Consider the following 17,389-nt stretch of genomic DNA (forward strand, 5'->3'; position numbering starts at 1 on the left):
AGCGAGTGAATGTAGTTCGGTTTAGCGAGTGAATGTGGTTTGGTTTGGGGAGTGAATGTGCTTCGGTTTGGGGAGTGAATGTGGTTCGGTTTGGGGAGTGAATGTGGTTCGGTTTGGGGAGTGAATGTGGTTCGGTTTGGGGAGTGAATGTGGTTCGGTTTAGGGAGTGAATGTGGTTTGGTTTGGGGAGTGAAGTGGTTCGGTTTGGGGGTGAATGTGGTTTATTTTGGGGAGTTGATGTGGTTCGGTTTGGGGAGTGAGTGTGGTTCGGTTTGGAGAGTGAATGTGGTTTGGTTTAGGGAGTGAATGTGGTGTGCTTTGGGGAGTGAATGTGGTTCGGTTTGGGGAGTGAATGTGGTTCGGTTTGTGGAGTGAATGTGGTTCATTTTGGGGAGTTGATGTGGTTCGGTTTGGGGAGTGAATGTGGTTTGGTTTGGGGAGTGATCGTGGTTCAGTTTGGGGAGTGAATGTGGTTCAGTTTGGGGAGTGAATGTGGTTTGGTTTGGGGAGTGAATGTGGTTTGGTTTGGGGAGTGATCGTGGTTCAGTTTGGGGAGTGAATGTGGTTCAGTTTGGGGAGTGAATGTGGTTTGGTTTGGGGAGTGAATGTGGTTCGGTTTGGGGAGTGAATGTGGTTCAGTTTGGGGAGTGAATGTGGTTCGGTTTAGGGAGTGAACGTTGTTCAGTTTGGGGAGTGAATGTGGTTCATTTTGGGGAGTTGATGTGGTTCATTTTGGGGAGTTGATGTGGTTCATTTTGGGGAGTTTATGTGGTTCATTTTGGGGAGTTTATGTGGTTTGGTTTGGAGAGTGAATGTAGTTCGGTTTGGGGAGTGAATGTGGTTCGGTTTAGAGAGTGCATGTGGTTCGGTTTAGGGAGTGAATGTAGTTCGGTTTGGGGAGTGAATGTGGTTCGGTTTGGAGAGTGAATGTAGTTCGGTTGAGCGAATGAATGTGGTTTGGTTTGGGGAGTGAATGTGGTTCGGTTTAGCGAGTGAATGTGGTTCGGTTTAGGGAGTGAATGTGGTTCGGTTTAGGGAGTGAATGTGGTTCGGTTTGGGGAGTGAATGTGGTTCAGTTTGGGGAGTGAATGTGGTTCAGTTTCGGGAGTGAATGTGGTTCGGTTTGGGGAGTGAATGTGGTTCGGTTTGGGGAGTGAATGTGGTTCGGTTTGGGGAGTGAATGCGGTTCGGTTTAGGGAATGAATGTGGTTTGGTTTGGGGAGTTGATGTGGTTCGGTTTGGAGAGTGGATGTGGTTTGGTTTTGGGAGTGAATGTGGTTCATTTTGGGGAGTTGATGTGGTTCAGTTTGGGGAGTGAATGTGGTTCGGTTTGGAGAGTGGATGTGGTTTGGTTTTGGGAGTGAATGTGGTTCATTTTGGGGAGTTGATGTGGTTCGGTTTGGGGAGTGAATGTGGTTCGGTTTGGAGAGTGAATGTGGTTTGGTTTGGGGAGTGAATGTGGTTCGGTTTGGGGAGTGAATGTGGTTCGGTTTGGAGAGTGAATGTGGTTTGGTTTGGGGAGTGAATGTGGTTCGGTTTGGGGAGTGAATGTGGTTTGGTTTGGGGAGTGGATGTGGTTCGGTTTGGGGAGTGAATGTGGTTCGGTTTGGAGAGTGAATGTGGTTTGGTTTGGGGAGTGGATGTGGTTCGGTTTGGGGAGTGAATGTGGTTCGGTTTGGAGAGTGAATGTGGTTTGGTTTTGGGAGTGAATGTGGTTAGGTTTGGGGGGTGAATGTGGTTCGGTTTGGGGAGTGAATGTGGTTCGGTTTGGAGAGTGAATGTGGTTTGGTTTTGGGAGTGAATGTGGTTCGGTTTGGGAAGTGAATGTGGTTCGGTTTGGGGAGTGAATGTGGTTCGGTTTGGGGCGTGAATGTGGTTCATTTTGGGGAGTTGATGTTGTTCGGTTTGGGGAGTGAAGGTGGTTCGGTTTGGAGAGTGAATGTGGTTTGGTTTGGGGAGTGAATGTGGTTCGGTTTAGGGAGTGAATGTGGTTTGGTTTGGGGAGTGAACGTGCTTCGGTTTGGGGAGTGAATGTGGTTCGGTTTGGGGAGTGAATTTGGTTCGGTTTAGGGAGTGAATGTGGTTCGGTTTGGGGAGTGAATGTGGTTCATTTTGGGGAGTTGATGTGGTTCATTTTGGGGAGTTGATGTGGTTCATTTTGGGGAGTTTATGTGGTTCGGTTTGGGGAGTGAATGTGGTTCATTTTGGGGAGTTGATGTGGTTCATTTTGGGGAGTTGATGTGGTTCATTTTGGGGAGTTTATGTGGTTTGGTTTGGAGAGTGAATGTGGTTCGGTTTGGGGAGTGAATGTGGTTCGGTTTGGGGAGTGAATGTGGTTCGGTTTAGAGAGTGCATGTGGTTCGGTTTAGGGAGTGAATGTAGTTCGGTTTGGGGAGTGAATGTGGTTCGGTTTGGAGAGTGAATGTAGTTCGGTTTAGCGAGTGAATGTGGTTTGGTTTGGGGAGTGAACGTGCTTCGGTTTGGGGAGTGAATGTGGTTCGGTTTGGGGAGTGAATTTGGTTCGGTTTGGGGAGTGAATGTGGTTCGGTTTAGGGAGTGAATGTGGTTTGGTTTAGCGAGTGAATGTAGTTCGGTTTAGCGAGTGAATGTGGTTTGGTTTGGGGAGTGAATGTGGTTCGGTTTGGGGAGTGAATGTGGTTCGGTTTGCGGAGTGAATGTGGTTCGGTTTAGCGAGTGAATGTGGTTCGGTTTAGCGAGTGAATGTAGTTCGGTTTGGGGAGTGAATGTGGTTCAGTTTAGCGAGTGAATGTAGTTCAGTTTGGGGAGTGAATGTGGTTCGGTTTAGCGAGTGAATGTAGTTCGGTTTGGGGAGTGAATGTGGTTTGGTTTAGCGAGTGAATTTAGTTCGGTTTAGAGAGTGCATGTGGTTTGGTTTAGCGAGTGAATGTAGTTCGGTTTAGCGAGTGAATGTGGTTCGGTTTGGGGAGTGAATGTGGTTCGGTTTAGCGAGTGAATGTAGTTCGGTTTAGCGAGTGAATGTGGTTTGGTTTGGGGAGTGAATGTGCTTCGGTTTGGGGAGTGAATGTGGTTCGGTTTGGGGAGTGAATGTGGTTCGGTTTGGGGAGTGAATGTGGTTCGGTTTGGGGAGTGAATGTGGTTCGGTTTAGGGAGTGAATGTGGTTTGGTTTGGGGAGTGAATGTGGTTCGGTTTGGGGGTGAATGTGGTTCATTTTGGGGAGTTGATGTGGTTCGGTTTGGGGAGTGAGTGTGGTTTGGTTTGGAGAGTGAATGTGGTTTGGTTTAGGGAGTGAATGTGGTGTGCTTTGGGAAGTGAATGTGGTTCGGTTTGGGGAGTGAATGTGGTTCGGTTTGTGGAGTGAATGTGGTTCATTTTGGGGAGTTAATGTGGTTCGGTTTGGGGAGTGAATGTGGTTCAGTTTGGGGAGTGAATGTGGTTCAGTTTGGGGAGTGAATGTGGTTCAGTTTGGGGAGTGAATGTGGTTCGGTTTGGGGAGTGAATGTGGTTTGGTTTGGGGAGTGAATGTGGTTCGGTTTGGGGAGTGAATGTGGTTCAGTTTGGGGAGTGAATGTGGTTCGGTTTAGGGAGTGAACATGGTTCAGTTTGGGGAGTGAATGTGGTTCATTTTGGGGAGTTAATGTGGTTCATTTTGGGGAGTTTATGTGGTTCATTTTGGGGAGTTTATGTGGTTTGGTTTGGAGAGTGAATGTAGTTCGGTTTGGGGAGTGAATGTGGTTCGGTTTAGAGAGTGCATGTGGTTCGGTTTAGGGAGTGAATGTAGTTCGGTTTGGGGAGTGAATGTGGTTCGGTTTGGAGAGTGAATGTAGTTTGGTTTAGCGAGTGAATGTGGTTTGGTTTGGGGAGTGAATGTAGTTCGGTTTAGCGAGTGAATGTGGTTTGGTTTGGGGAGTGAATGTGGTTCGGTTTAGCGAGTGAATGTGGTTCGGTTTGGGGAGTGAATGTGGTTCGGTTTGGGGAGTGAATGTGGTTCGGTTTAAGGAGTGAATGTGGTTTGGTTTGGGGAGTGAATGTGGTTCGGTTTAGCGAGTGAATGTGGTTCGGTTTGGGGAGTGAATGTGGTTCGGTTTGGGGAGTGAATGTGGTTCGGTTTGGGGAGTGAATGTGGTTCGGTTTAGGGAGTGAATGTGGTTCGGTTTGGGGAGTGAATGTGGTTCGGTTTGGGGAGTGAATGTGGTTCGGTTTGGGGAGTGAATGTGGTTCGGTTTGGGGAGTGAATGTGGTTCGGTTTGGAGAGTGGATGTGGTTTGGTTTTGGGAGTGAATGTGGTTCGGTTTGGGGAGTTGATGTGGTTCGGTTTGGAGAGTGGATGTGGTTTGGTTTTGGGAGTGAATGTGGTTCATTTTGGGGAGTTGATGTGGTTCGGTTTGGGGAGTGAATGTGGTTCGGTTTGGAGAGTGAATGTGGTTCGGTTTGGAGAGTGAATGTGGTTCGGTTTGGGGAGTGAATGTGGTTCGGTTTGGAGAGTGAATGTGGTTCGGTTTGGAGAGTGAATGTGGTTCGGTTTGGGGAGTGAATGTGGTTTGGTTTGTTGAGTGAATGTGGTTTGGTTTGTTGAGTGAATGTGGTTTGGTTTGTTGAGTGAATGTGGTTCGGTTTGGGGAGTGAATGTGGTTCGGTTTGGGGAGTGAATGTGGTTCGGTTTAGGGAGTGAATGTGGTTCATTTTTGGGAGTTTATGTGGTTCTGTTTTGGAAGTTAATGTGGTTCATTTTTGGGAGTTTATGCGATTAATTTTGGAAGTTGATGGGGTTGCATTGGCGGATTTGTTGCGGTTGGGTTTGGAGAGTGGATGGGGATAGAAAAGATTGGGGATGAGGTGAGATGGAAGTGCACTGGCTGATAGTAGTTGGACGATCGATGCACTTTTTTCTCCTCTTACTACCCCAACGCCTATTTTTCTTCTCCTTCCTTTCTTTTCCACTTCCTCCTTCTTATCCCCCCATTTTATTCTCCCCTTACTTTTCCATCTCTTCCTCTATGTTTCCACATATGTTTCACCTTCTTTCTTTTCCTTTTCGGACCAGGACCACAAAGTCCTATAATCTTACTCTTCCTGCTTTTATTAATTTATTTATTTTAGTCCATTGTGCCATGTTTGTATTGTCGTTTCTATTCTGTACATCGCTACACACGTATAACCAGTGTACAAAACACATGGTGAACTACAACGTCATTCGGTAGAGCGCAAACCTCCACCAGGCTGAACAGTTTACGTTTTGTATCCCACTGATAGGCCGGATCTGAATTCTGAAGCTATATTAAAAAATGGCGTGTAAAATTTCAGCTCCCTACATATATCACAATGGATTGTGGGTAAAAATATGAACAGACAGAAATAATGAAATGTGAAATATGATACCTACAATGAGAATAACGAGGAGGTGGACAAATAGAAGGTAAACAGAAATGAATACAAGTGGGGATGGGGGTGTAGGATGAGAAATCAGCTGGTATGCAATACTTTTACATTAGCATCGCAATATCACTCATTACTCATTTATTAGCAGTAATTACTACAATTTGTCATTCACTCGTCTCTTGTAATAAGCGTTTGAAATTGCGTTTAAAGATATTAAACACCAATAGTTTGCCTAAGGTTCACTTCAAGCAATTCCCTAACTTGGGTCCAGTATAAATAATAGTTTTGTTTGCAAAGGAAGTTCTGATTTGGTGTAAAAAGTACATATCAGCTTGTCTTGTCGGGTAAATATGAATGACTTTATTTATTTATTTATTTTAAACAAAAATGACTTTTTCGTTTGCAAATATGATGGAATTTTTTTATCAATTGAAAATTTTCATAAAAAGTTACAATAACTCCAATTACATGATCATTGAAAATATATAATGGCAACAATGTACAAATGAGCATCAATGTGCTCTGCCCTTTAAGTATACTGCACTTACACAACTTTATTTAAGGGCCCAATTATTCCCACCTTCTTATGGGGGCAGTCAGATAACGCTTTTGGCCTAGTTAAATGTAATGAACAAGCTGGCCGGCTGGAATGATTGTTTCACTGAAGGTGTAGGAATTTGGATTTTGTTCAAAGTGTCTCCGATAATTCGCCTACTATTCACAAAAGACACCATGGGATTTAAGAAAAAATGTCCACCAACGACCAGTGCTTCCAGACTGGTCGTCCGGCTTAACATCCTTCCGAAGAATGGCGCATACATATATGATGTATTGTTCTGCATGTGAAACACCAGGGTGACACGAGTTTATAGATGAGTCGAGAATCGAACCCAGGTAAGACAGCTCAATTGCAAGTGCACTATCTCTGCACCATACACAATGAGGCCTCTTACATGACTGAGCATCACCACAGCTAGGACTCTTATCCATCAACCAGCACAACAAGACATCTTGCTACACTGCTTTGTCTGCCAAGAATTGATGATATGAGCACCAGAACATTCACGATATGGAAATGGCCAGGCCAGAGCCATGAGTGAAACCCAATCAAATCACTATGGGATTCCGAGAACCACCACTCTAGGGTCGACAACATCCGCAGGACAGAATCCATAACTGTGCTTGCACTTTCTTTGAGTGAGGAATGGCATAATAATGTTCCAGATAGCTTCCACTTACATTCTTGAGGCTGAGGATCCAATACATATAACCTGAAGGCCAGGGACCAAAGTAGCTGCATCACAATTGATGACCAATTGACACTCCATCAAATCGCTGGTCTGAGTCTGGTGGGTGACCGATGGCAATTTCTGAACCTTTGAACATATAACGGACCAGGAAGTAACAGAACAAAAGGAACAGTAGGAAGAGAGGGGGAACACCTAACAGCAGGGTTGAGGGATAAAATAGAGGGAGACTTGGATAAATAAGGAGCAGGGAAGAATGAGGGCAAGGGAAAGGACACATGGGATGGACAAGATGGATACTGAAGGAAACTCTCAGGAAGGAACAACTGGAAACTTGGAAAAAGGTGGGCTTGGGGGAAGTGGGTGGGTGGGAGTTGAATGGGGGTGGAAAAGATCATGGTTTTGATTGGCGGATGATCTGAGATGGTGGAGAACTTTTGTCTTGACGACCTGCGTGTATAATTAAATTTAAGAGAATGTGGAAGTTGGTTCCACAGGCGGGAAAGAAGAGGAACTGATGAGTGGAGGTGTGCAGTGATTCTGGATTTTTGGAGTTTCACCAGAAGGGGGTTTATGGCAGACCATGTGAGAAACCTGGTGGTGGGAAGGTGGAGCTGGAGAGCATAGAAAGAGCAGAGGGTTCAAGACCAGAAAGGAGGCGGTAGAAGACAGAGAGACCACCAACCTGTCTGCGATGCAATTGGTAGACGCTGTTAAATTACTTATTTTAGTTGGATCACAAGAATCACAGGGTCAGTCTAATATGGTACTTACAATTATATATTTTAGAAATTCCAGGAAGTGCTCTTTTGGTGCAATGGGCCACTGTTTCCAGGAAATATTTCGCTCGATTCCCAACTTAAAGCTGCCGTGAGACATTATTTACACACAATCTATAAGACGTGCTCTCTACACACCTGACACAGAGTCCATATTTGAGTGACTCATTCCTGCTGCACTGTGTGTCCAGATGACAGTAGGTGTTAAATGATTCTCTAGCCAGCAGACTTTCAATAACGAGATTCTTTTGGACAACACCCCTGTAGGTACACTCATCACTTATGATGAGTGTACCTACAGGAAAACACTTACACTTCAACCTCTAAATTTACACGATATTTTTTACAAACATTCTTTTTTAGCAGTGAAATCTTTATCTACTTGGGTCTTTATTGATATTTTAACGTTGTATTTTATTTTTTTTGAATACAAGATCGCTGTTCGTGTAAGAGCAAACATTAATGACAAAAAAAAACTAGAACGCCACTCAGTGGAGCGCATACTCCCACCGTGGGTCAAGTTGGAATAGTACGATTTCACAAAAGTTTGAGGGAGTAGTTCAGTGACAACACAAGACAGACACTGCACAGATATATATTTAGAATATATAGAAGATAATGTTAAAACAAGTACAAAAAGTTTTAATTAAAACAAAAGCCGCGTCGATGTTACACAATGCCTAGATGCAACTGTGCCTATACCGTCGATGTTATAGGCACAGGACATTTCTATTGATTCGATTACTTGATGTTATTTTTGTGCAAAGTGAAAATATATCTCGGCAATTTCCCGTGTGTGGTGACGAATTTTTAATATATCTCGGCATTTTCCCGTCTGTTATTTCAGGCGGTGTATGACTGACCATGCCGCGATGTAAAAAAAATATATCTCGGCAATTTCCCGTATGTGGTGACACGTGAACGAAGCTATGCTCCTCTCTCCACATTATTGTGACGACGTATAAATTAAATATTTCATCGTGACGATTGTCATCAAATGGACGAATTTTTAATATATCTCTGCATTTTCCCGTCTGTTATTTCGGGCGGTGTATGACTGATCATGCCACGATTTAAACAAAATATATCTCAATGGACTTGAAGTTACAGGCCTTTGAGAATTCATTTCGTTCTATAAAGGGCAACTTTCATCGGATTTTCTTCCCGTTTTTTTTCAACCGAGTCTAAAACTATGTTAGCGACTGTGAAAAATGAAATGATATATCGAATTTGATTTGAAATAAAACTTTGTGAGAGAGGAAGACACCACGGGCCTACAAAACAGGCCTCAAAGCTATGCGAGTTAATAAAATGGTGGATATTTGTTTATATGAAGCCTCTCCCACAATGGGTGGAGCTATGGTTCCCAGAATGGGTGGAGCTTTGAGGTTTTGTCTTCTCTGCAAGAACAAGAAGAACAACAAGAAGAAGAAGAACAAGAAGAACAACAACAACAGCAGAGGGCACTCTATGAGCAGCGTCTGCGACGTGGCTAAAAAAAACAAGGCAATTTCACTTACATTTTCGGATTCAGCGTTCAATTATATATAAGTGAGTGTATTTTGAGGCATGTGTGACTTCAAATAAAATTGTAAGCCAGGAAAAAGTTCGTTTCATTTTTCAGGATACAACATGTAAAACTGGCCCAAACGTGAAAACAAAACTCGCTCATTTTAGGTCGTGCAAGCTAATGCGACCACTCATTCTTCTGGGAAGAATCCCGTGCACATGCTGGTCACACTTTTAACTCACCTAAGTCTTTCTAAGTTCATCAAATACTGACACCGCGATTGACATTCGCTGAGGTAAATGTTGATCTCTTCTGAGGTTAAAAAAAAAAAAAAAAGACAGAAAAAAGCAGTTTTAAAGCATTATACGTATCAAACCATACATTTTATGAAACGGGGAGACCGAATACACACTTTGGTGGTTTTAAAATGACAGAATATGTCTTTATTAGAAAAAAAAAAGAACCTTGAAGACGACGCTGCTAACAAAATACACCGCTCTAACGCATAACCACGAGTTTAAACTACATTTACAACAAATATGAAAACTATTTTCAAATCACAATGTTAAATATAGAATATATAGAAGATAATGTAAAAAAAAAATGAGCCCTATCTTCCAATGGTAAACAATCCTTCAAAAAATTCCTGGATCCGGAATAATATCCTGAGCTTCACCAAAAACTAATCAATTCTTCCTTATCCCAAGGGCAATCATCCCACCAACTTTCATCCAAATCCGTTCAGAACTTTTCCAGATATCTTGTTCACAAACACACGAACACACACACACACGGACACGATCGAATGCATTACTCCCTGGCGGGAGTAACAAACGGACACAACGGACGAAATAAAGGGAGCGGGAGACAAGATGGGGAGAGAGGGAGAAGCACACAAGTACAACATTTGAGAGCCGAGACATCGGGAGATCTGTCGGTGGGAGAGGGCTTGGGGGGAGGAGGCATGGGAAGGGTGGTGAGGGTGGGAGAGGTAAAAAAAACACATGAACACAGCAAGGACTTCCAGGAAAGAAATCGGTATTTCAGAAAAGTGGATCTGGGGTGAATTAGCGGGGGTAGAAAAGATCAAAGTTTTGGATGGGGGAAGATAAGAGATGGTGGTGAACAGCCGTTTTAAAGACCTGGCGGGATGAGTGGGATTGAAGAGAGTCAATCAATTGAAGAGTCAATTCAAAGTCAATCAAAAGAAGAGTCAATTGAAGGGAGTATTGTGCAGGTTTCTCTAATTATGGACTACCACTTTTAATGCTGCCCATGTTACTCAGTATTTTACATGTCACTTTCACATATGTCACGCCAATAGATTCAAACATACATCTTGAATCAACCAATAGGTTAGGAACTCTATTTGGATATATCCTGTGCTTTGAGGAATAGGTACGAACAGAAGAGAACAATTTATTTCTGGAAATATGTAATTTATTAGTGTGTACAAAGTATATTGTGACAAAAGGAATCTAACAACAAGTAGAGAGCTGAAAATGCAAAGCCCGTCCACATATCCGCTTTCTATTCGGACTTCTTCTTCCATATGCTAACCATGAGGAAAACCATCGAAAATAATATACAAAAAGATTGACGATTTTGGACGACTTTGACCTTTTGCCCTCAAAAGCAATAAGCTTCAGTGACCCAATGTGCCAACCGTGCTCAAATTTGAAGTCAATCAGATGGAAATTGATGATTTTGTGACCTTAACCTTTTGACCTTCTTGGCAGAACACAGCTTAGGTGAACATTTTTTGACCTTCTTTTTGACCTTAACTTGATGAATTTGGTGGTATTCAATCACTGACATATTGATATTTTATGCAACCATGACGTTTAACCTTTTTTTTTTTTTTGTGTACTGAATCGAGGCTCGTGAAAGAGCTAACATTTACTTCACAAACAAATCAACCAGACAAACAAAATATATAAAAAGAGGGAGCGGAAGACAAGAGAATGGGGAGAGAAGGGGAAGCACACAAACATACAAACATAACATTTGAGAGCAGGGAGATGTATGGGAGGGAGAGGACTTGGGGGGAGGAGGCGTGGGAAGCGGGAGGAGGGGGGGGGGGTTGTAGGATGATCTAAAACAAACAAACAATTTGCTTATAGCTTTTGATTGGTGAACCAATTCAATGACCCAATGTGCAAATTCTTAAAATTTCAAGTAATTTGGATGAAAATTGACGATTTTATGTGATGATGACTTTTGACCTTTTGACCAAATTATTAATTTATCTTCTCAATATTCTCATAATAAAGCTTTGTTGAAAATTTGATGACAACAGCACAAGTCATAAAAAAAGTTACAGCCCGGACACACACACACATATATACACACACACACACACACACACACACACACACACACACACACACACACACACACACACACACACACTTCATCATGCTTGAGAAGAGGTACACAGGATTGAAAGTGAGTGGAAAGCTTGAATCGGAGGATCTTAATCCAAAACGAGGGTAACTACTTTAATGCATGTGATGCCTCAGAGGGCTGTGCATGTGAAGAGGACTGAAAAGAGAAGTACAAGATTGGATATGAAGAAGAAGAAGAGCATGCAAGGAGTATCAACTTTCTTGGGTGAAAAACTACTTCGGCTTCAGGGCAAATGAGTGTACCTATTATCATGAACTGATGGGTTATGCCACACGTGTTCAAAGCTTTAGGGTCAACAACATCTTGGAGGGTTGGAATGGTATGAGAGAGCCTCAGTGTACAAAGGAGAACTGTACAAAGTGAACTGTACAAAGTGAACTGTACAAAGAACTGTACAAAGTGAACTGTACAAAGAACTGTACAAAGAACTGTGCAAAGAATTGTACAAAGTGAACTGGACAAAGTACAACCTGTACAAACTGTACAAAGAACTGTACAAAGACTGTACAAAGAGTACAAAAATAACTGTACAAACTGTACAAACAAACTGTACAGTACTGTACAAAGTGTACAAAGGAGAACAAAGCAGAAGGAGAACAAATTAAACGTCGTAAAAGGCCTTGTAGTCTAACGGTGCTAAACAAGGATGCAGAGTTGGAAAAGGCGAGCTGAAAAGTTTCTAATCATCCTCCACAAGGACAAGGTGGGAACAAAGGAGTTAAAGACCTTGAATCCCGAAGCAAAGAGTTTATACGTAGGTACTCCGATTTGCTTCACACACTGAATATAATTTTGATTTTCTCAATTAGCGGAAACACGTTCGACTACCTTTGGCTTTCTCGTTCGAAAACAACAACCGTAACTGGTTATAATTGGGAAGATCCACATTCAGAAATGAAGGCACCACCAACTCGAATAGCTACACAGTAGGCAAGGCTCAGGCCTAATTCTGTGACTACCGAGAGGTCTTCATGTGAAACTGCAGGTATAATGTGCCAGCTGTTCCTTATCTTCCCAAGGAGGAGTGGGAATCACGTGACTACAATGGGTATATGGGGATACCTAATGCCATTTTCATCATCGTCTTGTGTACGACTGGTCCTTGGTCTGGCCTAGTGTGTGCGTGAGTTGTCTATAACCACATTTAGAGGCCATTTTTCCCCGCAAAGCGGGGGTTGGCCTTTTTCGGGGACCGTGGTTGTTGTTTTTTTTTTTTTGGTCCCCCTTTTGAAGCAATGTTTTACGGCCGGATGCCCTTCCTGCCGCCAACCCTTTTTGTCGCCAACCCTTTTTGTCGCCTTTTACGACAAGCAGGGAATTACCAGTGAACTGGTACTCAATTAGCCGACCTCGGAAGGATGACAGGCTGAGTCAACCCCCCTGGCATTAATTCAGCGATCGACCGGGATTCGAACCCAGGATCCTGGGATCTTAAGCTGGCACCCTAGCCGCTAGCCCAACACCAGATAAGCTGTTCCTTATCTTCCCAAGGAGGAGTGGGCATCACGTGACTACAATGGGTATATGGGGATACCTAATGCCATTTTCATCATCGTCTTGTGTATGACTGGTCCTTGGTCTGGCCTAGTGTGTGCGTGAGTTGTCTGATCAACCAAATATGTATTTTTCTCGTAAAGAAAAAACGAAATAAGCAACATTCTCATCTGGATGAAATACTTCCATAGCCTTGGAGTGGTGACAAGTGAAAGCAACTACCCAATCAGTACCATCCTTTAAGAACTATCAAAGCAACATGGGTTCATAATGGGTTACGAATATCCTTCGCAACCCAATCACGAGTCAGTCTTTTCCTGGCCAAAGGATCCTGAAGCTCATCATGTGGCACTTGAAGGTGATTTCAAAGGTAAGTGATCTCTGAGCTATCTTGGTAGCCTTTAAAAAAAACCCCCAAAGAAGGCCTAGTAGTGATAGATGTCTGGGGAAGCTGTGTCTGTGAGGGCCAAGTGTGCAACCAAAAAATCTTTCCCCTTCACCTGGGACTTTTGTGAAAGAAATCAAAGGCTTTCATAGTGTTTCCAAAAAAAATGCTTCCGTGACACAATACAATAATTGTATCCCAATCATGTGAACATTGTGAGCTCGAATCAAAGTTTCCAGTTTTGCTAAGTGGAATCAAATGTACAGATTGTACAACTTCACAAAAAGTAAACCTCGAAAAGCACTGAGTTTATCTCCGTTTGTCCTTTTTAGAGCAAATAGTGGTCCTATCCATTTTCATATTTACAGTGGCCTGCAAAAATATTCACCTCCTACCAATGATGCCGCATTTAGATGAATTACCAATTTTGTAGAAACTATTTTTCCAAATTAACTTTTTTATTCATAGCTGAAGAGATCAAACTAAACACTGTTCTAGTTGAAGAACGTTACATGTCATGTATTTACTTACCTGCAAAAAACATGTACAAATCAAAATTCACCAGTTGTAAAAGTATTCAGCCCCTTAGGTCAATACTAGGTCGAAGCACCTTGTGCAGCAATGACTGCTGTGAGTCTTTTTGGGTACCATAGGTCTCTCTCTACCAGCTTTGCACAGTGAGATGGTGAAATATTTGCCAATTCTTCACGTGAAAATTGCTCTAGTTCTGCCAAGTTTGATGGGGATCGTCGATGGACTGCAATCTTCAAGTCTCGCCATTAATGTTAAATTGGGTTCAAGTCAGGGCTTTGACGAGCTCAATGAAGAACAATTATTTTCTTCTTATTCAGACACAACAGTGTGGCTTAACTTCATGCTTTGGATCATTCTCCTGCTGAAATGTGAATCTCCTACCCAGTTTCACATTCATGGCTGACTCGAGCAGGTTTTCATCAAGGATTCTCCTGTACTTTGCACCTTCCATTGTTCCTTCTATCCTGACAAGCTTCCCAGACCCTGTTGATGAAAAACAGCCCCATAACATGATGCTGCCACCTCCATACTTGATAGTAGGGATGGTGATGACTGGGCGCTGTGCAGTGTTAGTCTTGTGCCAGACGTAACACTTTGAATTTAGACAAAAAGTTTAATTTTTAGTCTTGAATGACCACAAAACCTTTCTCCACATGCCTGCAGTATCAATAAGATGCTTTTTCGCAAACTCCTTCCAAGCTTTTAGATTTGTCTTTTTCAGTAATGGCTTCTTTATTGCTACCTGTCATTAGAGGCCAGCTTTATAAAGGGAACAGATATTGTTCATTGATGAACACTCACTCCCATCTCAGACCTAGAAACTTGTAGATCTTTCAAAGTCATTGTTAGATTTAATGACATCTTGAACCAGTTTCCTGCTTGCCCGGCTGCAGAGTTTTGATAGGACACCTGATCCGGGTGGAGTGAAGTGGATGGTATGATACATCTTCCACTTCTGAATGATGGATTTCACCATACTCAAAGGGATAATGAGTGACTTTGAAATCATCTTATAACCCTCTCCTGAACTGTGCTTCTCCACCACTTTATGTCTGACTTCTTTGGAAAACTCCTTGGTCTTCATGTTTGCCTTGTTGGTTGACCAAGTAAGTTGCACCTTAAAACTCCCTAGTTAAGTGGGTGAGCTTAATTATTGAATAGACAAACATACATAATCAAACAACAGTAAAAAAATATAACAAGTTCTGACAACAAAATAACCAAAAATAGCAGAAAACTTAAGAAGAACAACAAACAGATATTATGCATGTAATTGATTTTATTCACCTACATAACAGAATTAAGCATTTCAGTCAAAAAAGGAATCGTTTAATTATTGTATCTTTGAGTCTTACACCGAGGTAGGTCAAGATGTTGAGCATTCCTGAGTTTCATATTATATCGAGACACAGATTGTTGGGTAGGAGGAAGAATGTCACGGTGACGATCACATGTTAGAAGACCAAGACCAAAACGCAAGAGAAGCTCATTCCTGCGTTCACTCAACAACTGTAAACCAAAATGACGAAGTTGTTGAGCATAGGACTGAATAGAAGGGTACGCAATAAAACGAAGCGCACGCTTCTGGAGTCGTTCAATCTCATCGCTCTGAGCCCTTGTGATGCCAGAACCCCACATGGGCACACCGAACTCCAGCAAAGGGCGAATGTACACTTTGTATATTTCAACAAGATCAGGAGCACTCACATGGAATTTCTTCAAAGTACAAATAACGAAGATTCGTCGAGCAGCACGAGATACCATCTGCGGGATTTGACTATTCCACTTTAGATCAGATTTGATTGTAACACCAAGAAGAGTGAATGATTGAACTCTTTGGAGAGGGATGTTATCAATGACAATGTTTAATTGGGCTGGTTGCCATACATCTACAAAGTCTGCTATTCCACTAAGTTGATCAACATCATCAGATCCTTCCACGATGGCATGGCTGCTCGTGTGAGGGACAGCGGATGCACTTCTGAGTCATTTCCTGATACCAATGGTACAAAGCAAGGCTGTGTCGTAGCTCCCCTATTATTTAGTGTTGTGTTTTCCTCTATTTTTCATGAAGCCTTTGAAAATTGCACCCGGGGAGTGATGAACCAGTTTTGCACCGATAGTTGTGTCTTTAATTTGCAGCGTCTGAAGGCCAAGTCCAGAATCACGGAAATGTTGCTCCATGATCTATGTTGTTCACGAGTTATCAAGTCATAATCTCGGAGATATGCAATTTATTGTCAATTCCTTTGCGCAATCTGTTCGTTGCTATAGCCCTATGATTAGCCTCTAGAAGACCAAGGCTATGCTTCAGCCAAGACCAGAACTCTCTCACCCATTACCGTCGATGACACGCCACTCAAAGTTGTAGATATAAGTTCTGCTGACTTGGAGGTGTCGTCTCTCAAAATGCAATGATTGCCGATGAAGTAACATCAAGACTCACTAAAGCATGTGCCCTTTGAAAGATTGATCCATCGCCTTGGCAGGAAAGTGACATCCACCTGGACACCAAGATCAGTGTCTATCGTGCTGTTGTCTTATCGACACTCCTGTACGGATGTTGATATTGGACACCCTATCGTCTCCAAAATCAAGCGCCTTGATCAATTCCATATGCGATGCCTTCCAAAGATTATTGGCATCATCTCGCAAGACAGAACACCTCAATCCTAAACTGTATCTAAGGAATTTAGTATTTCCTAATGTAAGTCCAGCTTCGCTGGTCAGGACACCTCACATGCATGGAAGACCATAGAATCCCAAGAGTGCTTTTCTACGGACAACTAAATTTTGGCAATCGGTTATGTGGCGGACAAAGGAAGCGCTATAAGGACGTTCTTAAGTCTACACTCAAGTCTTGTGCGATTCCAGTTATCATCTGGGAACATCAGGCCACAAACAGGTCAGCTTGACGTAACATTTTCCTTAAAAGACCTGGATCACTTTGAATGTAGGAGACTTGCTATCGAGGGACAGCGGAGGCAGGAAAGCAAAACCTGCCAACGTCCATCTCTGCAAGGACCAGTTTATACCTGCAATGTTTGTGGTAGATGCTGTGGGTCCTGCATTGGACTATACAGCCATCGCACAACGCACAATGCTTGGTGAGTGCGCCAACGAAGGGAAGAAATTCGTCGAAAGCGATGACTCACAACACCAACATCATCATCATTATGACCTTTTTTCCTTATTAAAACTTTTGGTTCACGAGTTATCAAGTGACCACTATATTTGTCATGTGTGCGCGTCTGTCTGTGTGTGTGTGTCTGTCTGTCCGCAGCATAACTACCCGATGATATCATCCGATCTTGATGAAACTTGGGTGGGAGTTTGATATCATGATCTAGTTGTGTCCTGCCGAGAGTGGGCGTATTGCGCCCATTGTGGGCGGATCCACACCCGAAAAAGATGTCTTTTTAGGGGGTAATCGAGTTCAAGCTAAATCTTCTCCGAGGGGTTTGGTGGAATCTGACAGAGGTTTCGGTATTTGGTTAGGCTAATGTCATGTGTCTAGCCCCACGGAGCTCGATTTTTCATTTTCACCCCAAGGTCATGGTCACAAGGTCACGAAATTTAGAAAAGTCGAATTTTGATGGTTTTATTACATTGTTCGCTTCCTGATAGGGTGAAATGTCGTACATGATCTTATATTATCATTTATCACATACA

Source organism: Myxine glutinosa, chromosome 2, assembly GCF_964187855.1.
Source record: "Myxine glutinosa chromosome 2, kmMyxGlut1.1, whole genome shotgun sequence".
Classification (NCBI taxonomy): Eukaryota; Metazoa; Chordata; class Myxini; order Myxiniformes; family Myxinidae; genus Myxine; species Myxine glutinosa.